The sequence below is a fragment of the Salmo trutta genome, chromosome 34 (genome assembly GCF_901001165.1).
Source record: "Salmo trutta chromosome 34, fSalTru1.1, whole genome shotgun sequence".
Lineage (NCBI taxonomy): Eukaryota > Metazoa > Chordata > Actinopteri > Salmoniformes > Salmonidae > Salmo > Salmo trutta.
Window position 1 is genome coordinate 3,364,542 of NC_042990.1, and position 23,345 is coordinate 3,387,886.

The 23,345-nt window shown below is 44.3% G+C and overlaps 1 protein-coding gene across 3 annotated transcripts in view; it reads right to left on the reverse strand.

Moving 5' to 3' along the window:
• Window positions 1-3,158, reverse strand: part of LOC115173332 (protein PRRC2A) — a 47,441-nt gene extending 44,283 nt beyond the window's left edge. Inside the window, exon 1 of one of the 3 annotated variants that reach the window (XM_029731319.1) lies at window positions 2,828-3,158. The gene's annotated coding sequence lies outside the window, so the exon portion shown is untranslated. The remainder of the gene's footprint in view (window positions 1-2,827) is intronic. The other 2 variants (XM_029731322.1, XM_029731320.1) reach the window with 2 other exon arrangements.
• Window positions 3,159-23,345: the final 20,187 nt, after the last annotated feature.

The following is a 23,345-nucleotide window of genomic DNA, read 5'->3' on the forward strand; positions in this document are numbered from 1 at the left end:
ATTATCTCAATTACCTCGACACCGGTGCCCCCGCACAATGACTCTGTACTGGTACCCCCTGTATATAGCCCCGCTATTGTTATTCACTGCTGCTCTTTAATTATTTGTTTTTCTTATCTCTTACTTTTTTCAGATTTTTTATTTTTTAGGTATTTTCTTAAAACTGCATACATAGTTGGTTAAGGGCTTGTAAGTAAGCATTTCACTGTAAGGTCTACACCGGTTGTATTCGGCACGTGACAAACATAGAGTAATCAAAATCAAATTATGTTTACAGATGCAATTAACTTTGGCCAAAGGAATAAGTTTAGGGGGTATAATACATTTTAGAGTAATAATATTACATTGCATACATTTTTTGGCCCTGCACAAAATGGGTCTGGGAGGCTCACAGTGATATTGGTATGCACAGTACTCTGCCAATTATAAATTGTTCAACTCAATATTTCTTGAATTGCCCCAAAATTGTATTTACATAAATGCATATTCTGGTAACTCATACCCAAATAATGTTGTTGACTGATCTTATAATCTTATGTGGCCAATGCATAAATTAGATAAAAAACACTTCAAAAAACACTTCAAAAAACCCAACCCAACTGAGCGATTAGTGCCTTTTGAGGTCGGTTCGATGTCCTGAGGAGGATGAGCTGACCAATCAACGGTCTACTCGCATGAATATTGACCGGTAAACGCCCACACCATTCTGTTGTTGGGGTACGCCCACACACTATTCCAACACAGAAAAGGCTGCTTTTAAACATACTTAACTACAATTGTTTGGGTGGGAAAACTATTTCACTCATATTGTAATTAATTATAGGTCATATTTCATAGAATTACACTGGAGAGAACTATAAGCTTTAATATGGCAAAGTTCTCGCTCTGCCTCATGGAAAAATGTGTAGAATTGCAGGATTAGCACTGAGCAATTAGTGCCTTTTGAGGTCGGTTCGGTTTCAGTTAGATTATTAACAATAGAAAGATTTTCGATTTCAATCATATTTTTTAAACTTTAAATGCACTATGGGTTGAATGCTGTAGCGCAGAATAAAACAATAAAAGTCTCATGATGGATTATCACTTATTAACCATCAGTTATTCACATTACAGACCGGACAAGTAGCCCCCACTATGGAATATGGTCATCGTAGTTAATCAGCACGTTTTCTGCACTAAACTATGTAGAAAATTGGTCTGTTGGAAACTACAACACCTTACTGCATCGCACAGTTCGGCATGATCTGATTTATCTCGAGAAACTACAGCGCAAGGTGCGTATTGAGCTCACAGTAAAACAAATTAAATGGAATTTAAATCATTTTACTGCAGTCGGTCAATTAGTTGTTTAAAAATCGTCTCAGCGCCCTGCAGGATATTAGCTTTAAAGCTGCGACAAAACATTTCGCTGCCCCATAACAAAATGTGTAGAATTGCAAATACAATTAGCTTGAAAACTGTAATATTTTCTCTCCAATGCCAAGAGGCGGACCATTAAAATGTTCCTTCCCAGGGCCCGAGACATCTCAAATCATGGTAAAGCACCTTGTATGTTATTTGTATCTCAAGTTGTGTTCTAATTATGAGGGGTCCCTTATTACTTTGCATCACAGAAGGGTTCCCCGGCCTCAAGAAGTTTGAGAACCCTTGTAATAGTGCACTGCAAACCACAAGAGCAACTGACAAGATAACTTGACCCATTTAAAAGACTGCAACAACAACATTAGAGACCGGCAGGCACCCACCATTAAATACACTACATGATAAATAAAGGATGTGTTCAATGCACATTTGTATGACGTTAAGATATGGGTTGCTTTAATGGGATCAATGTACTTTTAGTAATACTATTGTCCCAAACACTGCCAAATAGCAGCACACCTTGTGTGCCTCAATACCCCGATGAGATTAGAAAATTAGGTCGTGGGATGGCAGGCAAATAACATGTTGTTCAGGGATTAAGAGGGCAGATAAGCAAGCCATCAATGTAATACACCAGGAAAGGGCCTTGTAACGCATAAAGGAGTTCAGGGCCAGCCACAGCATGCCATCAGAATCATAACAGCACACTCAAAGGCAAGGGTCAGCACAACACAGTCCAAGTATACCGCTTCACCAAAAATAGTTGCTAGCATAAACATCACATTGACTGTAGCCATAGTTAACTCTGAATAGCAATCTAATGCGGCCTTCATATTCACGTTGGGAGGGGGACTGCGATGTTTCGTAATGCATATCCAGATAAATTGCGGTGGTTAAATTAGTTTAGTTACATTCCTCGTTGAATCACAGTGAATACGTCAATCAACTCAGTTTTTAATGCTTTAGTATAGATTGTATAAAGCCCAATTTCTAGGAACTATGCGATTTGACAAATTATTTTATGAAGAGAACAAAACAAAATGGCGGTGCGGGTAGGCCATCTGCATTATAACAAACCGGTTAGCAATTAAGCTAGCTAACGATACGATGCAAACATTGCATGTAGCTATGACCCACGCCGTGAAATACACGGGCTTGGCTGTTGTGTAACAAGATTATTGTATAACTATACAGTAGAACCAATATATCTAAATTAGTAACCTAGCCATCTGTAATATATCTCTCTACATCTCGCCCTGCTATGAACCAAACCAGCCAGCTAATAGCTACCTAACCAACACTAGTGTCGCTAGCGAGTGACTGTTAGCCGATGCTAACGTTAGTTAACTAATGTTACCACATTAGCACACATCTCTTGCGGTTGCCATCGTTACATTTCAACTATAATATAGTTAGCTAGCTAGCTAATATTTTACATCAGGAAATACAAGATGTAACTACTAACCTGGTCTTGTCCCGACTTGTCTCGAGTTGTATCGCAGAATAATGTAATCACGTTAGCCCTCTACTAACTAACGTTAGCTAGTTTATTGCTGTCGCTGGCAAGTAACGTTTACCCTAGCTTGCTAGCAAAATTACCACTTTGCTAGCTCAAACTAGAAATTAATGAACGTTATAAAATAAGAGAGGGGATACTGGAGATTGATGTGTGTAAAGCGGCTTACTTGTACTCCTTTTTCTTTTTCCACAAAACCAATGAAAAAGAAAAATATTACAGGAGCGCTTAATCCGTCACTACAAGAGCCGTCAACGGCTACTAGAGACGGTAGTGCAGAGGGGGTGGAGGGCACACAAAGAGGGCGGGGTCAAATTAACATCATGAGTTCTGAATCCGCATTTTGTCCTATCAGATCTAACATTTTGGATTATTTCAACATTTGCATGGATTTAAATCACGCCCTATTCTACATTGTCAGGTCGTGTAGACATTTAGCTACATGATGTATTTTACAGCACTCTGATCAGCGAACCGTCTACTGTGTTTATCTTGTCTCACTGTCTGGTTGCTATTTATCAACACCAAAACAAAATCAAATGTGTGTTTTTCACTCACAATATAATGCAATTCAATAGTTTATGCCTTGCTCCTCTTGATCATCTCTCATGCATGACCATAGCGTTAAAGGGGAAGTTCACTCATTTTAACGTGGCCTTAATTTCACTCTTTCTGTGCTTGTAATTGATCCCCAAAACTGTTTTAACATTTTAATATTTTTTCTTATTTTTATTTTGAGCACGATTTTTTTATCGAATGCAGAGACATTCAGAATGTGATTCTGATGTAATATGAGTGTTTTGGAGCTTTTTCTTTTTCTAACATGCTTTAGACACAGTTTCATAATGCATTGTAGTCAATGGCAAGTGATGACTCAAAAAGTGACAACCAATTTTCTCTGACCAAACAAAAAATAAACAAAATACAATTTTGGGGATCAACAACAAGCACAGAAACAGTGAAAATAAGGCCACGTGAAATGGGCGAACTTCCCCTTAAAAAGCTGTCAATAATATTAGTAATTCATTCATTTATTAGTCATTCATTCATTCAATTATTCATTAATATATTAGTAATTTCATTCATTAATTCATTGTAGACTATAGACTGGCAGCACTATCCTGATACAGTACAAAAGCTGTATCCATAACAAAACATTATAATTGTTGATTATAACTTGTGGATGAAATACTGAAACTATTTCCATTCTTCAACACTTTGAGACAGCATCTCCATGTCGGAATTTTGACCTAGATAGTTTGTGTGTATGCATTGATATGTAGGCTACTTGTGCCTTTTACATTTTTTTATATAGTTCTGTCCTTGAGCTGTTCTTGTCTATTGATATTCTGTATTATGTCATTCTGTATTGTTTTATGTTTTGTGTGGACCCCAGGAAGAGTAGCTGCTGCTTTTGCAACAGCTAATGGGGATCCTAATAAAATACCAAATAGATGTGAAGCTTTTCGAGAATACTTTTAAAATGTGAAACATGTATTTTGATGGAAGGTCTAAGATGTCAAGTAACAATTTCCTCTCTTCCTTTTTGAATTTAATGCATGGAAAAGATCATGTGTAGCAACATTCAGGTAACCTTAATTATGAAGGTCAATGTTTTTTTTTAAGTAACTCAATTACTTTTACTCTGAGTAGCTTTTAATTGAGCTACTTTTGACTTTTACTTCAGTTACTTTTTTAAATGTCAATTTTCTGCTACTTGAATAAAATTTAATTAAAGTAACAGAACTTCTACTTGAGTAGGATATTTCAGCACTCTTTCCACTTCTGACTTTGAGTGCTAAGAGCCTTGGCGTGACCCTGGACAACACCCTGTCATTCTCCGCTAACATCAAGGCGGTGACCCGATCCTGTAGGTTCATGCTCTACAACATTCGCAGAGTACGACCCTGCCTCATACAGGAAGCGGCGCAGGTCCTAATCCAGGCACTTGTCATCTCCCGTCTGGATTTCTGCAACTCGCTGTTGGCGGGGATCCCTGCCTGTGCCATTAAACCCCTACAACTCATCCAGAACGCCGCAGCCTGTCTGCTGTTCAACCTTCCCAAGTTCTCTCACGTCACCCCGCTCCTCCGCACACTCCACTGGCTTCCAGTTGAAGCTCGCATCTGCTACAAGACCATGGTGCTTGCCTACGGAGCTGTGAGGGGAACGGCACCTCCGTACCTTCAGGCTCTGATCAGTCCCTACACCCAAAGAAGGGCACTGCGTTTATCCACCTGTGGCCTGCTCGCCTCCCTACCTCTGCGGAAGCACAGTTCCCGCTCAGCCCAGTCAAAACTGTTCGCTGCTCTGGTGGAACAAGCTCCCTCACGACGCCAGGACAGCGGAGTCAATCACCACCTTCCGGAGACACCTGAAACCCCACCTCTTTAAGGAATACCTGGGATAGGATTAAGTAATCCTTCTAACCCACCCCCCCTCCCAACCCACCCCCCCCAAAAAAAAAAAAAAAAAAAAAAAGATATAGATGTACTATTGTAAAGTGGTTGTTCCACTGGATATCATAAGGTGAATGCACCAATTTGTAAGTCGCTCTGGATAAGAGCGTCTGCTAAATGACGTAAATGTAAATGTAAAATAATTTCATGTTCTGTGAGTTCTATCTATTTACCATGCATGAACAGTTTCATTATGTCAAGATGGACAGTAGACCAATTCATGAAGATTACTAAAACGTATGCAGATGATAGAGTAGCTTTCAAGTGGGGTAATTTTTGTACTTTTTTCTTCAGTGGTCAACGCTTGAAGTGTTTATTTTATGAATTGTTTTACTCTCCTCCATTAATTTTTTTGTTGTTGCATTAACTAGCTCTATGTAACATAAACACACAGCAATCAATGTCAATCAAGACATTGATCTTGAAAGGGAATTTGTTTGGATAGAAAACAAATCAACCTTGAGTTTGGTCATAAAAACCACTAAAGTTAATCATTAGTGTTACACCAGCTTTCGCTTTGGCTCCCCCTCCTGTCCAGCTCAGGTGTTCGGAGTCGCTGGCCTTCAAGCTGCTGCCGAACCCAAAATACCCCTGACTGCAGTGTGCAATTCGGGGCCTGGCTCAATGTGGGCAGAGTCCCACGTTTGACCCCACCCACCTTTTTCTTGCCCATCTGAGGTTTGACAGTCACACACTGAGTACAAACACACACACGTTTGTGCAAGGCACACGTTGAATACAGACGTATTTCATTTTTGAAGATCTTAAGAAATATTATAGAGAGTGGTACCAGCAGATGTGTTGTAACACTTTTTGCTTTATGCTATATTTTGAGACAAGCTACTGATATTGTTGCAGTGAACATACTTGTTATGTAAGTCATGTACTGTTAAAATTGTGTTGATAAATGTTATAACTTTGTTATTATATTATTTAATTGAGCATATATACACACACACAGTTGCTACCTGTCCTGATTTAAACTGCTATTTACTTTCCTCATGAAAATGGAGACAGACTATACCATATAGACATACTGACAAGCTGAATGTGCTTTGTCCATTAAATTATACCAGCTCCTGTAACGGGCGTCATATAAAGGGGACCAAGGCGCAGCGTGTTGAGTGCTCATCTTGAAGTTTAATGAAAAGTCGTACACTTTACAAAATAAACAAAATGACAGCCGACAGTTCTCTCAGGTACTTAAACGAAACAGAAAACAACCACCCACGAAAACAAAGGGAAAAACAGGCTGCCTAAGTATGGCTTCCAATCAGAGACAACGATAGACAGCTGCCTCTGATCAGAAACCATACCCGGCCAAAACATAGAAAAACAAAACATAGAATGCCCACCCAGCTATCACATCCTGACCTAACTAAACAGAGAAAACACAGCTCTCCTAGGTCAGAGTGTGACAGTACCCCCCCCCCCCCCAAAGGTGCGGACTCCCGGCCGCAAACCTGAACCTATAGGGGAGGGTCCGGGTGGGCATCTATAATTGGCGGTGGCTCTGGTTCAGGGCGTAGCACCCCCACCGCCCGCTGATCCCCCCGCTTCTGTGTGTCCGGAGGACCCAGACCGTGGATCATCAGCGGAGGCTTTGGGATGCCAACCGCCGCTGAAGACCCTGGGCTGCGGACCACCGCTGAAGACTCTGGGCTGCGGACCGCCGCTGAAGACTCTGGGCTGCGGACCGCCGCTGAAGACTCTGGGCTGCGGACCGCCGCTGAAGACTCTGGGCTGCGGACCGCCGCTGAAGACTCTGGGCTGCGGATTGTCGCTGGAGGCTCCGGACTGAGAAGCGTTGCCGGAGGTTCCGGACTAGGGACCGTTGCTGCAGGCTCCATGCCATGGATCATCAATACAGGTTCCGTGCCATGGATCATCACTGGAGGCTTCGTGCCACGGATCATCTCTACAGGCTCCGGGCCATGGATTATCCCTACAGGCCTCTTGCCCTGGATTATCCCTACAGGCTCCGGACCATGGATAATTCCTACAGGCTTCTTGCCATGGATTACCTCTGGAGGCTTCGTGCCATGGAACATCCCTACAGGCTCCGGGCCATGGATCATCTCTACAGGCTTCGGACCATAGATTATCACTGGAGGCTTTACTCGTGGAGCTGGAACAGGTCTCACCGGACTGGAGAGACACACTGAGGACTGGGTGCTCAGAGCAGTCACCGGCCGTACTGGGCTATGGAGGCGCACTGGAGGGAGAGTGCGAGGAGCAGGCACAGGACGTACTGGGCTATGGAGGCGCACTGGAGGGCAGGAATGCTGAGCAGGCATACTCCTTGCTGGCTGAGTGCCAACCTTAGCACGACAACGGTGAGGAGCTTGCACCGAGCGCACCGGGCTGTGAGTGCGCATGGGCGACACAGTGCGCATCACCGCATAGCACGGTGCTTGTTCAGTTACTCGCTCCCCACGGTAAGCACGGGGAGTTGGCTCAGGTCTTAAACCCGCCTTAGCCAATCTACCCATGTGCCCCCCCCACAATTTTTTTTTGCTGCTGCCTCTCGGGCTCCTGTTGCTTTCTTGCCCGTTCCTCCCAGTATCGCCGTTCCGCCCTCGCTGCCTCTATCTCCTCCTGCGGGTGGCGATACTCTCCCGGTCTTGTCCAAGGTCCTGCCCCATCCAAGATCTCTTCCCAGGTCCAGTCCTCTGATCCACACTGCTTGGTCTAATCTTGGTGGGTAGTTCTGTAACGGGCGTCAAATAAAGGGGACCAAGGCGCAGCGTGTTGAGTGCTCATCTTGAAGTTTAATGAAAAATCGAACACTTTATAAAATAAACAAAATGACAGCCGACAGTTCTGTCAGGTACTTAAACGAAACAGAAAACAACTACCCACGAAAACAAAGGGAAAAACAGGCTGCCTAAGTGTGGCTTCCAATCAGAGACAACGATAGACAGTGGCCTCTGATTGGAAACCATACCCGGCTAAAACATAGAAAAACAAAACATAGAATGCCCACCCAGCTATCACACCCTGACCTAACTAAACAGAGAAAACACAGCTCTCCTAGGTCAGAGCGTGACAGCTCCAGTAAAGAGATCAGAGATTCGGGTGACTTCTACGTCATCTTTACTAAGCAACATAACACAATTGAAACAATTAACACAGCAGACAAAAACAAGATTTGACCACTCTTCAAAAATGGCTTCACTCCTGCTCCTCAAAAGAGACAAAGAAGTTATTCTCTTGTTGTCAACTGCCTCCACGTAGAACATCTCATAATATCTCTGTAACGGGAACATGAATGGTTCCTTGAGAATATTTTCCTCTTCATCCAGGCCATCATACAACCGTAGTTCTTTAAGCATCGCCAATCCAAAATTAAATCTAAAATCGTCTTCCTATTTCGCAACAAAGCATCCTTCACTCATGCTGCCAAACATACCCTCGTAAAACTGACTATCCTACAGATCCTTGACTTCGGCGATGTCATTTACAAAATAGCCTCCAACACTCTACTCAGCAAATTGGATGTAGTCTATCACAGTGCCACCCGTTTTGTCACCAAAGCCCCATATACTACCCACCACTGTGACCTGTATGCTCTCGTTGGCTGGCCCTCGCTTCATATTCATCGCCAAACCCACTGGCTCCAGGTCATCTATAAGTCTTTGCTAGGTGAAGCCCCACGTTATCTCAGCTCACTGGTCACCATAGCAGCACCCACCCGTAGCACGCGCTCCAGCAGGTATATTTTACTGGTCATCCCCAAAGCCAACTCCTCCTTTTTGCTCCTTTGCACCCCAGTATCTCTACTTGCACATTCATCTTCTGTACAACTATCACTCCCTTGTTGAATTGCTAAATTGTAATTATTTCACCACTATGGCCTATTTATTGCCTTACTTCCCTAATCTTACAACATTTGCACACACTGTATATAGACTTTTCTATTGTGTTATTGACTGTACGTTTGTTCATCCCACGTGTAACTCTGTGTTGTTTGTGTCGCACTGCTTTGCTTTATCTTGGCCAGGTTGCAGTTGTAAATGAGAACATGTTCTCAACTGGCCAATCTGGTTAAATAAAGACGAAATAAAATTTAAAAAATAAAAAAATAAATAAGGGTTGTAATGCGGTCTTCCCTGTCCATCCCAATTACACTAGGGAGGGAAACAGTGCCTTTAAATGTTTGGCGTACACACCACCTTGCTGCCTCTAGGGTGTCCCTTAGAAGAACATCTGCTTCCTTGAAGAAAAAGGAAGAATAAATATTAAGAGTAGTGCCTCATTGGGTGATCAAGACAAATTACACCCCACTTTCACAATACCACCATGCAAACAAAGCCACTATTACTAAAGGGGGTTTTCAGTGATATCTATAACTACTCAACAAGTCATCACAACTATTATATCTTGCCATGCATCAAGCCTTCAGCAATACACAGTAGACTACATACCCAGTTCACAGCTCCCAGTTCGCCGTGCATTTTGTTTTCAGTATCGTCTAGAAAGAAAACAGATTGTGGACATTAAGTAATGGAAGGCCCTTACTGTCTACTCAGACTCAGCATATGAAGTCTGAAGCAGTCCCAAGATGGCGTAGCAGTTCAGACGTCCTGTCGTGTCCCGTGTATATATATATATATTTACATATTTTTTTCTTCACTTATCTTTTTACATTTTTTTTATTCTAAATACTCAACCTCAAAGCACTCTCCTGCAACCCGCCTCATCAATTTAAAAAAAAAGAAAGTATTATTTACCTCATCTGAATTCCACGACAGAAGCTAGCCAGAGGTTAGCAATTTTCACTGGCTAACGTTGAAGTTCAGCTAGCTACGGTTAGCTGTCCTCAGCTATCCATTAGCTCGAAAAGCTATCGCCAGTTTTTGTACAGCGCGACTCAGACCAGAGCATATCGGACCTATTCTCTCTCCTTTCCTCGATTTCTACCGCAGGCTCTGGACATTTACACCTGGATCTTGCAGCTAACTAGCTGCTACCTGAGTGACTATTGGCAACGTCGGTCACGGAATTAACACACACTATTACGGAGCTAGCTAGCTAGCCAGCTGAAGAGTTCCGTCAGCCACTCGTGGGCTATTCCTGAGCTAGCCAGCTGAAGTGTCTCCTGGGCTACAACTCACCTATCCTGACCCGTTTTACTGCTGATGCGGAGCCCCATTGGGTCTTCACGACTGGATCACCGACGTTATCTGCCCGAGGGAGTTGTCCAACTGGCCCCTCCGCCGCGACGTAACCTGATCGCCCATCTGCGGCCAGCTAATCGTTAGCTGTCTTTTCGGCTGCGATCTGAATAGGTCTGTCGGACACTTTTCTTGGGCCACTATAACTAACTATTTTGCCAACTTGGACAGGTCCCCCCTTCCACACGGAACCCCACTAACCCACAGACGGAAACGCACGAGGCGGCTAAAAACAGACCTCCCTCCCATCTTCCACCAGCTTGCTACCTATGGCCCGGCTAGCTGTCTGAATCTCACTGGACCCTCTGATCACTCGGCTAAGCATGCCTCTCCTTAATGTCAATATGCCTTGTCCATTGCTGTTCTGGTTAGTGTTTATTGGCTTATTTCACTGTAGAGCCTCTAGCCCTGCTCATTATACCTTATCCAACCTCTCAGTTCCTCCACCCACACATGCTATGACATCTTCTGGTTTCAATGATGTTTCTAGAGACAATATCTCTCTCATAATCACTAAATGCCTAGGTTTACCTCCTCTGTACTCACATCCCACCATACCTTTGTCTGTACATTATACCTTGAAGCTATTTTATCGCCCCCAGATACCTGCTCCTTTTTCTCTCTATTCTGGACATCACAGACGACCAATTCTTATAGCTTTTTGCCGTACCCTCATACTTATTCTTCTCTACTCCGCTGGGGATGTAGAGGTGAATCCAGGCCCTGCAGTGCCTGGCTCCACACCTACTCCCCAGGCGCTCTCTTTTGATGACTTCTGTAATCGTAATAGCCTTGGTTTCATGCATGTTAACATTAGAAGCCTCCTCCCTAAGTTTGTTTTATTCACTGCTTTAGCACACTCTGCCAACCCGGATGTCCTAGCTGTGTCTGAATCTTGGCTTAGGAAGTCCACCAAAAACTGTGAAATCTTCATCCCTAACTACAACGTTTTCAGCCAAGATAGAACGACCAATGGGGGCGGTGTTGCAATCTACTGCAGAGATAGCTTGCAGAGTTCTGTCCTGCTATCCAGGTCTGTACCCAAACAATTTGAACTTCTACTTTTAAAAATCCACCTCTCCAAAAACAAGTCTCTCACCGTTGCCGCCTGCTATAGACCCCCCTCTGCCCCTAGCTGTGCTCTGGACACCATATGTGAACTGATTGCCCCCCATCTATCTTCAGAGCTCGTGCTACTAGGCGACCTAAACTGGGACATGCTTAACACCCCAGCCATTCTACAATCCAAGCTTGATGCCCTCAATCTCACACAAATTATTAATGAACCCACCAGGTACATCCCCAAAGCCGCAAACACTGGCACCCTCATAGATATCATCCTAACCAATGTGCCCTCTAATTACACCTCTGCTGTTTTCAACCAAGATCTCAGCGATCACTGCCTCATTGCCTGCACCTGTAATGGGTCAGCGGTCAAACGACCTCCACTCATCACTGTCAAACGCTCCCTGAAACATTTCAACGAGCAAGCCTTTCTAATCGACCTGGCCCTGGTATCCTGGAAGGATATTGACCTCATCCCGTCAGTAGAGGATGCCTGGTTATTTTTAAAAAATGCCTTCCTCTCCATCTTAAATAAGCATGCCCCTTTCAAGAAATTTAGAACCAGGAAGAGATATAGCCCTTGGTTCTCCCCAGACCTGACTGCCCTTAACCAACACAAAAATATCCTGTGGCGTTCTGCATTAGCATCGAACTGCCCCCGCGATATGCAACTTTTTAGGGAAGTTAGAAACCAATACACACAGGCAGTTAGAAACACCAAGGCTAGCTTTTTCAAACAGAAATTTGCTTCGTGCAACTCCAACTCTAAAAAGTTCTGGGACATTGTAAAGTCCATGGAGAATAAGAACACCTCCTCCCAACTGCCCACTGCACTGAGGATAGGAAACTCTGTCACCACCGATAAGCCCACTATAATTGAGAATTTCAATAAGCACTTTTCTACGGCTGGCCATGCTTTCCACCTAACTACCCCTACTGCATTCAACAGCACTGCACCCCCCACAGCTACTCGCCCAAGCCTCCCCCATTTCTCCTTCTCCCAAATCCATTCAGCTGATGTTCTGAAAGAGCTGCAAAATCTGGACCCCTACAAATCAGCTGGGCTTGACAATCTGGACCCTTTCTTTCTAAAATTATCTGCCGAAATTATTGCAACCCCTATTACTAGCCTGTTCAACCTCTCTTTCGTGTCGTCTGAGATTCCCATAGATTGGAAAGCAGCTGCTGTCATCCCCCTCTTCAAAGGAGGTGACACTCTTGACCCAAATTGCTATAGACCTATATCCATCCTACCCTGCCTTTCTAAGGTCTTCGAAAGCCAAGTCAACAAACAGATTACCGACTATTTCGAATTCCATCGCACCCTCTCCGCTATGCAATCTGGTTTCAGAGCTGGTCATGGGTGCACCTCAGCCACGCTCAAGGTCCTAAACGACATCGTAACCGCCATCGATAAGAAACAATACTGTGCTGCCGTATTCATTGACCTGGCCAAAGCTTTTGACTCTGTTAATCACCATATCCTCATCGGCAGACTTAGTAGCCTTGGTTTCTCAAACGATTGCGTCGCCTGGTTCACCAACTACTTCTCTGACAGAGTTCAGTGTGTCAAATCGGAGGGCCTACTGTCTGGACCTCTGGCAGTCTCTATGGGGGTACCACAGGGTTCAATTCTTGGGCCAACTCTTTTCTCTGTATTCATAAATGATGTCGCTCTTGCTGCTGGTGAATCTCTGATCCACCTCCACGCAGACGACACCATTCTGTATACTTCTGGCCCTTCTTTGGACACTGTGTTAACAACCCTCCAGACGAGCTTCAATGCCATTCAACTCTCCTTCCGTGGTCTCCAACTGCTCCTAAACACAAGTAAAACTAAATGCATGCTCTTCAACCGATCGCTGCCCGCACCTGCCCGCCCATCCAGCATAACTTCTCTGGACGGTTCTAACTTAGAATTTGTGGACAACTACAAATACCTAGGTGTCTGGTTAGACTGTAAACTCTCCTTCCAGACTCACATCAATCATCTCCAATCCAAAGTGAAATCTAGAATTGGCTTCCTATTTCGCAACAAAGCATCCTTCACTCATGCTGCCAAACATACCCTCGTAAAACTGACCATCCTACCAATCCTCGACTTCGGCGATGTCATTTACAAAATAGCCTCCAATACCCTACTCAACAAGCTGGATGCAGTCTATCACAGTGCCATCCGTTTTGTCACCAAAGCCCCATATACAACCCACCACTGCGACCTGTATGCTCTCGTTGGCTGGCCTTCACTTCATAATCGTCGCCAAACACATTGGCTGCAGGTCATCTACAAGACCCTGCTAGGTAAAGTCCCCCCTTATCTCCGCTCACTGGTCACCATAGCAGCACCCACCTGTAGCACGCGCTCCAGCAGGTATATCTCTCTGGTCACCCCTAAAGCCAACTCCTCCTTTGGTCGTCTCTCCTTCCAGTTCTCAGCTGCCAATGACTGGAACGAACTACAAAAATCTCTAAAACTGGAAACACTTATCTCCCTCACTAGCTTTAAGCACCAGCTGTCAGAGCAGCTCACAGATCTCTGCACCTGTACATAGCCCATCTTTAATTTAGCCCAAACTACTACCTCTTCCCCTACTGTATTTATTTATTTTATTTATTTTGCTCCTTTGCACCATATTATTTATATTTTAACTTTTAACTTTCTTCAAACTACAAATCTACCATTCCAGTGTTTTTCTTGCCATACTTTATTTACTTTGCCACCATGGCATTTTTTGCCTTTACCTCCCTTATCTCACATCATTTGCTCACATTGTATATAGTCTTATTTTTTTCTACTGCATCATTGATTGTATGTTGTTTTACTCCATGTGTAACTCGGTGTTTTTCTATGTTGTCGAACTGCTTTGCTTTATCTTGGCCAGGTCGCAATTGTAAATGAGAACTTGTTCTCAACTTGCCTACCTGGTTAAATAAAGGTGAAATAAAAAAAAAAATAAAAAAATATGCTAGTGAGGTTTGGAGAGCAAGAGGGTTTACTAATAGGTCTGGCTTATGGCTACATATTTTGTCTGGCATGTCCTGTTTACCATCAACCATGATCTCTACTATTTGCCGATTGGCTCATGGTGTGAGCCATTCGTTAAAGGGGGATATTGTGGAGAAGATTGCGGCCCAATGGTTTTGCCCAAATTTGAATCAATACGTGAAACAGTTAATTTATCATTGCGCAACATGTTTATTATATAACATAGACAAGGGAACTCCACTGCAACCAGGGAAGTTCCCCACTCCAAAAGGACCTTTTGTCCACCTTGTTATGGATTTCATAGACATGATAGAGCGAAAAGAAAGAAAGAGATACTGCCTGGTGATAATTGACAGGTTCATCAGGTGGGTGGAAGCATTTCCCACCACCAACTGTGATGCGCGAACAGTTGCAAAATTGCTAGTCAGGGAAATTATACCCAGGTTCGGAGTGCCTGAGGTTTTGTCTGCAGACAATGGGACCCATCTCATAGGGGATGTGATTGCCCAAGTGGCCAAAATGATGGGTGTTGACCAGAAGTTTGTGTCCATCTATCACCCGTGTGTCACGTCCTGACCATGGTAAGCTGTTATTTTCTATGGTAGAGTAGGTCAGGGCGTGACAGGGGGGTTTATTCTATGTGTTCTAATTCTATGTTCTTAGGTTCTAGTTTTTGTATTTCTATGTTGGTTTGTTTGGGATGATCTCCAATTAGAGGCAGCTGGTCCTCGTTGTCTCTAATTGGAGATCATACTTAAGTAGGGGTTTTTCTTCCTGGGTTTTGTGGGTGATTATTTTTGAGTAGTGTTCATTTCTCCTCTGCATCACGGTTTGTTGTTTTGTCTATTCAGTTATTTGATGTATTGCATAGTTTCACAGAGTAAATAAAATGTGGAACTACACACACGCTGCACCTTGGTCCTCTCCTTTTAACAGCCGTGACAGAATCACCCACCACCAAAGAACCAAGCAGCGTAATCAGGAATGGACCTGGGAGGAGATTCTGGACAAGAAAGGACCCGGGAGTCAGGCTGGGGAGTATCGCCGCCTGAGGGAGGAGATTGAGGCAGCAAAAGCAGAGCGGCGTTATTATGAGGCACTATACCAACCATGAGGCAAGTGCGAGAGGCACCCCCAAAAAATGTTTTGGGTGGGGCACACAGGGAGTTTGGCAGAGTCGGGGTGGAGACCTGAGCCAACTCCCTGTGCTTACCATGGGGAGCGAGTGAAGAAGCAAGCACCGTGTTATGCGGTGATGCGCACTGTGTCGCCAGTGCGCATTCACAGCCCGGTGCAATCTGTGCCCGCGCCCCGCATTCGCTGTGCTAGGTTGAGCATTCAACCAGGAAGGGTGGTGCCAGCTCAGCTCTCCTGGTCTCCAGTTTGCCTTCTCGGTCCAGGAAATCCTGCGCCGGCTCTGCGCACTGTGTCGCCACTGCGTGTTCACAGCCCAATTCGTCCTGTGCCACCTCCGCGCGTTTGCCGGGCGAAAGTAAGCATCCAGCCAGGACGGGTTGTGCCAGCTATACGCTCTAAACCTCCAGTGCGCCTCCACGGCCCAGTGTATCCTGTGCCTGCCCCACGCATCAGGCCTCCAGTGCGCCTGCCCAGTCCGCACTGGAGGCCTGATGCGTGGGGCAGGCACGTACCCGGCCTCCAGTAAGTCTATCCAGCCTGGTACGTCCTGTGCCTGCTCCTCGCACTCGCCCTGAGGTGCGTGTTACTAGTCTGGCGTCACCTGCATCAGGCCTCCAGTGCACATTCCCAGTCCAGAGCTTCCGGCAGCAGCTCCCAGTCCAGAGTTTCCGGCGACAGTTCCCAGTCCAGAGTTTCCGGCGACAGTTCCCAGTCCAGAGTTTCCGGCGACAGTTCCCAGTCCAGAGCTTCCGGCGACAGTTCCCAGTCCAGAGCTTCCGGCGACAGTTCCCAGTCCAGAGTTTCCGGCGACAGTTCCCAGTCCAGAGTTTCTGGCGACAGTTCCCAGTCCAGAGCTTCCAGCGACAGTTCCCAGTCCAGAGCTTCCGGCGACAGTTCCCAGTCCAGAGCTTCCGGCGACAGTTCCCAGTCCAGAGCTTCCGGCGACAGTTCCCAGTCCAGAGCTTCCGGCGACGTCCTACAGTCCGGAACCTCCGGCGACGTCCTACAGCCCGGAACCTCCTGAGATGGCCTGCAGCCCGGAACCTCCTGAGACGGCCTGCAGCCCGGAACCTCCTGAGGCGGCCTGCAGCCCGGAACCTCCTGAGGCGGCCTGCAGCCCGGAACCTCCGGCGGCGGCCTGCAGCCCGGAACCTCCGGCGGCGGCCTGCAGCCCGGAACCTCCGGCGATGATCTATGGTCCAGTGGCACAGAAGCAGAGGGATCAGCGGGCGGAGCGGGTTACGCCCCGAACCAGAGCCGCCTCCTCTACTGGAGGATGCGCTGGATGATAAGGTTCTGGGTACTGCACCAAAGCCGCCATAGACACTGGTTACCCTCCCTACCCTTCCTTTTGTTTTTTGTTGTTGTTTTCTTTGTAGTTGCATTCGGAGTCTGCACCTTTGGGGGGGGGGGGGGGGGGGGGGGGGTACTGTCACGTCCTGACCATGGTAAGCTGTTATTTTCTATGGTAGAGTAGGTCAGGGCGTGACAGGGGGTTTATTCTATGTGTTCTAGTTCTATGTTCTTAGGTTCTAGTTTTTGTATTTCTATGTTGGTTTGTTTGGGATGATCTCCAATTAGAGGCAGCTGGTCCTCGTTGTCTCTAATTGGAGATCCTACTTAAGTAGGGGTTTTTCTTCCTGGGTTTTGTGGGTGATTATTTTTGAGTAGTGTTGAGTAGGGATTTGGAGAATAATAAATGGGTGAAAACAGTGACATACATAGGATTACAGGGGAAGGGGAACACATCTGGCACACAGGTAATGATTTTCCAGAAACCCACCTCCACAACCTCTCTGTGGGAACCCAAACAGTACCAATTGGAAAGAATGATTTTGGATGTGGATTGTTCCACTTTATGCAAAGGAACAATACCAGGGTTCAACAAAGAAACAGCAATTATACTATTCTGACGTTGGTCACTAGGGGGAAGGAAGCATCATGGGAAGGTGGATTATCCAATAAGACAACAGGTAATAGTTCAGATGCAGCTAAATAATTTAATGAGGGTGGGCCCATTGAAACTAAATGGCCAAGGTGAAAGAAGGTTCCTAGTGTACAACCAGGTAACATTTCCCAGCTGATTAAATGCATAGGACCTCCAAAAGTACAATGGCGGGAATATCTGACAGGTAGTAGATGTTGTGTTGACAGGATTAAAACCCACAATAACTCCCCCTGCTTGTATCTGCAACGCAGGGAATGTGGATGTAGGAAACCCCACTAATTGCCTGTCTTACACAGGCCTAAAAACGGATACCAGTAGTTTTGATGTGCTTGATGGGCAACAATTGATAACCAGGGTGAACATGTCCAACATAGGAGAAGGCATGGGGACACCTCCGGATCATCTCTGGATCTGTGGGTGTAAGGGCTACATTTCCCTCCCTCTGGGATGGAAAGGGTGTTGTTATCTGGGGAAAACTGAACTGACAACAGCAACATTACCTGCTTCTGTGCTGCTGAAGAGTTCTTTGCAAATTAGTTTCAGATCGAATGGCACAGCTAAAAGAGCAGAGGCTCAAAATAATGAGGCTTATGGACATGGTATGTAGAGATGTCTCAGGTAGAGATGGCAGCCCTAGTAATCTTTCCAGGTGCAGGAGTTGTAGTAATGGGTAAGTGGATTAACAATTTGACATACTCCATGCAGGCCCTTACTACTTTGACCGTACAGGGTTTTACTCAGTTGTCACCAGATGTGCAGAATTTGAAGGCAGTAGTGACCAGACATGAAATGGCTCTTGATTACATATTGGAGGAAGAGGGTGGGCCCTTGGAATAGACAATGATGATTACTGTGTCATGCTGCTCCCTGACTCCTCTGATAATATGACAAACATCATTAGTAACCTGGTTAAATTAGGAGATACTCTGGGTAGAGCTAACAACACCATCTTTGAACAAATTGGAAACTGGTTCAATGGTGCATTTGCAAACGTGCTGGGTAAGGTAATGATGTTTCTGTCTGCCATGTTTGTTCTGCTTCTAGTAGGGTTATTGTGTTTTGCTGTTGCTTTCTGTATAATAATGTGCTTGGCTAAAAAGACTGGTGAACATTTGGGGATCATGGTACTGCAAACTCAGAATGTTGATTTGAGTCACTATGTTGTAAATGATTGGAATGACACAGGTCTTGATATTGTACCTGCTTATCTGGAAGATGACTCTGAGGGTGAGGGATATATTTTTGTCTGAGACTCTGGGTGAGTCTCAAAGGGGGGAATGAAGGGTCTAAAGACCCCCACCATTGATTATGTTGTTATTAATTTGCTTACGTGCCATTGTACTTATGCTCACTGTATAGCTGAATATTGAGGCCTCTGTCTGTGTCTAGCTCTCTGCCAAAACCTGCAGCCCCGCGTCTGTGAGAAAAGGTAGGGAAAAGGGACTGAGGGTGTTAGCGAGACACAGAGAGACAGCTTCTGTTTTTCTTTGAAACAAGGGCAGATTTGCATACTGCTGAGACAGATTCTCAGAAACCTTGTGTTTAGAATAACTTGTTCTTTTAGCTGCACATGCAGGGTTTGAGGTGTGATCTCGGGTATATAAGATGCTGTCTTTCTTTTGATCGGGGCAGAACTCAGGAGAAACATACATTTTAGTCATTTAGCAGACACTCTTATCCAGAGCGACTTACAGTAGTGAATGCATACATTTCATTTTCATTTCATACATTTTTTTTTTTCTTCGTACTTGGCCCCCCGTGGGAATCGAACCCACAACCCTGGTGTTGCAAACACCATGCTCTACCAACTGAGCTGTATGTTGATCTTTGACCTCTGTCTACGGCTGTATTCTAATTAAAATATCTTCATGTTATATATGCACATTGAGTATTCCTTATTTGTTAAGTAAATAGGCATCGATGAGTCCGACAATCTGTAGGGTGCGGTGCCGGCCAAGTTGCCGGGTCCTTGTCAATCGTGGGCAGGAGGTAGGGTGGGGTGTGGTGGGAAATTACTAATTAGACATACTATGCTGTTTTTTACTTAGAGAATTGTTTGTAAAATGCTAGTGTTTTTTTTTACTGATACAAACTTGCCTTGTGTGACTTCATCATAAGTCTGGGCGTACAAATAAAAGCCATTTCGGGGCGACCGCAGTATGTGACATCCCGTTTTCACTATCTGCAGGAATTGAGCTGTGTGAAAACTTGCAGGAAATGACAATAGTGTGAGCTGTGGCAACATCAGCTGTCTTAATCTGCACAGACAAGCTAATCCCCTTTTCTGGGCGACCGCAGTATGTGACATCCCGTTTTAACTATCTGCAGGAATTGAGCTGTGTGGAAACTTGCAGGAAACAACAATATTGTGAGCTGTGGCAACATCAGCTGTCTTAATCTGCACAGACAAGCTAATCCCCTTTTATACACTATGTTCCCCGCCCCTGTTTCCACACATCTGCTAATTGCCACGTACACAAAGAGGTTGTTCTTTTCTATAAAAGTTGAGGCCCAACTCTGTTTGTTGGGTTTTTAACTCTGCACTATTGAGTGATCATTAACTGCTCCAGATTCGCAAATCTTATAATAAAGTTGCTGTTTGAAGAACCTACAGTCTCTCTTGATTTAGTTATGGATCCATAACAAATTACTATGGGAATAAATATCACTGATTTACAGAAATATTGGAACAAAGTTGTCTAATGAAGGCAAACAATTTAGAATCCTCCAATCCTGATGTCCATCAAGTTTGATTTCTATTTGCAACTGTGCTATTTCACAAAATTTCTGGACCAAAAATTGCAAGCTTACACCGCGGGATTTAGAGGTACCCAGCGTCACGACTTCATTTCTCCAGACCAACGCAAGGGGGAGTTAAAGCACTCATTATGCATTTGGGTCCCAAGGTTTTTATATGACCAATCATATGGAGTGGTTCCAATGACAAATTTGACATGAGCCACCTGTCCCTGGTGACTGTCTTCAGCAAAGATGGCTGACAAAACATTATGACATGAGTATGAATTTGTAATTTGTGTTGTTTAATTGTTTTAGGGACTCCTGAGAAAATCAGTAAACCAGGCTGTCATCTTATGAATCAGTGGATGTAAAGAATCTAGCAAGCTAAAGTATTTACTGCATATTAAATGTACAATTGTGTAAGCTTGCCTTGCTTATATTTGCCATGCAATGCAGCTGAAGTAACATAGCTAGCTAACTATTTATTTGCTTATTGTGTAGTGGAGGATGAAAATAACTGTATGCCTATGGATGTGTAGCTAGCAACAGTATGTAGCCAATCTGTGTCTGGACCCTAAAACCTTTGGTATGAATATTTGTTCAGAACCTATCTAAGAACCTGTTGCCTATGGATTGAGTAGAATATAATAACTTTATTGTGCCAAGGATACAAGTCCTATATACACATGTACTGTAGTTATTACCACGCATGAGATCCCCACATTGTAGTCTGTACATTGAATATATCCACTGGTCATGTACTCTTTCTTGGCAAATAAAGGTGCGGTTCAGATATGAATCTCTGTGAGATATTATTTTTCAGTCATATCCAATACCAGGTGTATCAAACTCCATTCTTTGAATGATGCTGTGTCTGCATGAATGTATTACAATTTTAAAAAACAGTACACCACACTTCCTATGCATATCTAACTCCCTTCATCTGCATTAATCTGAGGACACAGGATAGGTGTAGTATTCCAATGAGATAGGTGTAGTATTCCATTTCAACCAGTGGAGAATGTGAAACGCTTTATTGAAAGTTCATTATCCAGGTGTTATAAATACACGCATTATAAATATAATTGTAATGCTGACGCTCCAGATACTCAACTAGTCTAAAGAAGGCCAGTTGTATTGCTTCTTTAATCAGAACAGCAGTTTTCAGCTGTGCTAACATAATTGCAAAAGGATTTTCTAATGATCAATTAGCCTTTTAAAATGATAAACTTGGATTAGCTAACACAATGTACCTTTGGAACACAGGAGTGATGGTTGCTGATAATGGGCCTCTGTACGCCTATGTAGATTCTTCATTAATCAGCCATTTCCAGCTACAATAGTCATTTACAACATTAACAATATCTACACTATTTCTGATCAATTTTATGTTATTTTAATGGACATTTTCTAAGTGACCCCAAACTTTTGAACGGTAGTGTACATTTTACGGACACACGTGTATTTTACAATAGTTATCTTTTGTTTTTTAATACCATCCTTCAGCTAACCTCAACCCCTCCCATGTATCGCTTAAGACCATCAATTTTTTATTTCTATTTGACATTTTTCAACTGTGCTTTCATGTTTCACAAAAGCTATGAACCTTTCTATTCTCATAGTTTTTACAGATTGCAAATTAAAGAAACATTTCTGCAAAAAGTATTATTATTGATTGATTTACTCTCTTCAAATCACCCAGCAGTGCTATTTGCAGAGTTAGCTCCAGGTAAATGTTGCAACTCTTCAGCCATTCCTGGACCTGCAACCAAAAACAAGCTACATATGGGCAGTACCAAAACAAATGATCTAATTATTCTGTCTGTTTGCAGTCAAATCTGTAGAGCTGGGATGGTTGTATCCCCCATACAGTGCATTCTGAAAGTATTCAGACCCCTTCACATTTTTTGTTACAGCCTTAATCTAAGATTATTTTTATGGATAATAGTTTTTTTTTACTCATCAATCTTTGGAGATTGGAGACCCTTCCAGAAGGACAACCATCTCTGCAGCACTCCACCAATCAGGCCTTTACGGTAGAGTGCCCAGACAGAAGTCACATGACAGCCCTCTTGGAGATTGCCAAAAGGCACCTAAAGGACTCTGACCATGAGGAAACAAGATTCTCTGGTCTGATGAAACCAAGATTGAACTGTTTGGCCTGAATGCCAGGCATCACATCCGGAGGAAACGAGGCACCGCTCCTCATCACCTGGCCAATAACATGCCTACGGTGAAGCATGATGGTGGCAGCATCATACTGTGGCAATGTTTTTCAGAGGCAGAAACTGGGAGACTAGTCAGGATCGAGGGAAAGATGAACGGCGCAAAGTACAGAGATCCTTGAAAACCTGCTCCAGAGCGCTCAGAACTTCAGACTGGGACGATGGTTCACTTTCCAACAGGACAACGCCCCTAAGCACACGGCCAAAACAATGCTGAAGTGGCTTTGGGACAAGTCTCTGATGGTCCTTGAGTGGCCCAGCCAGAGCCCGGACATCCTGCACCTTTATCGCGGGGGATGCCAGTGTCTGCGGCCACAGTGTCTACTACTACGGTTTAGAAGTCTGCAACCTTCCGGCCCTGCTCTGGATATGTGGGGCTTCTTCATCTGTCGGAGGCCTGCACCAGGGGCCGGGAACAACGGGCTCAAGTTATCCTGCCTCTCGTCCGTCCATAAAGAGTACTCCGAATCCTGTGAAGCGTGTGGAGTGGGCGGATTTCCTCGTCCCTCTCACCAGCTGTGATTTTGAGCAGCTCAATGGTGGGAAATGTGACCGTTCCTGGTGCAAAAACAACATCCTATCCTGGAGCTCGCGTAAAAGACATTACTATGCTGCTTCCGAATGTACTACTTCAGGACATGGAAATAGATTCTATCGTAGTCTATGTGGGATTTAATGACATTATGAAGGGCAGCTCTGAACAGTTGAAACTGGATTTTAAAATCTGATTG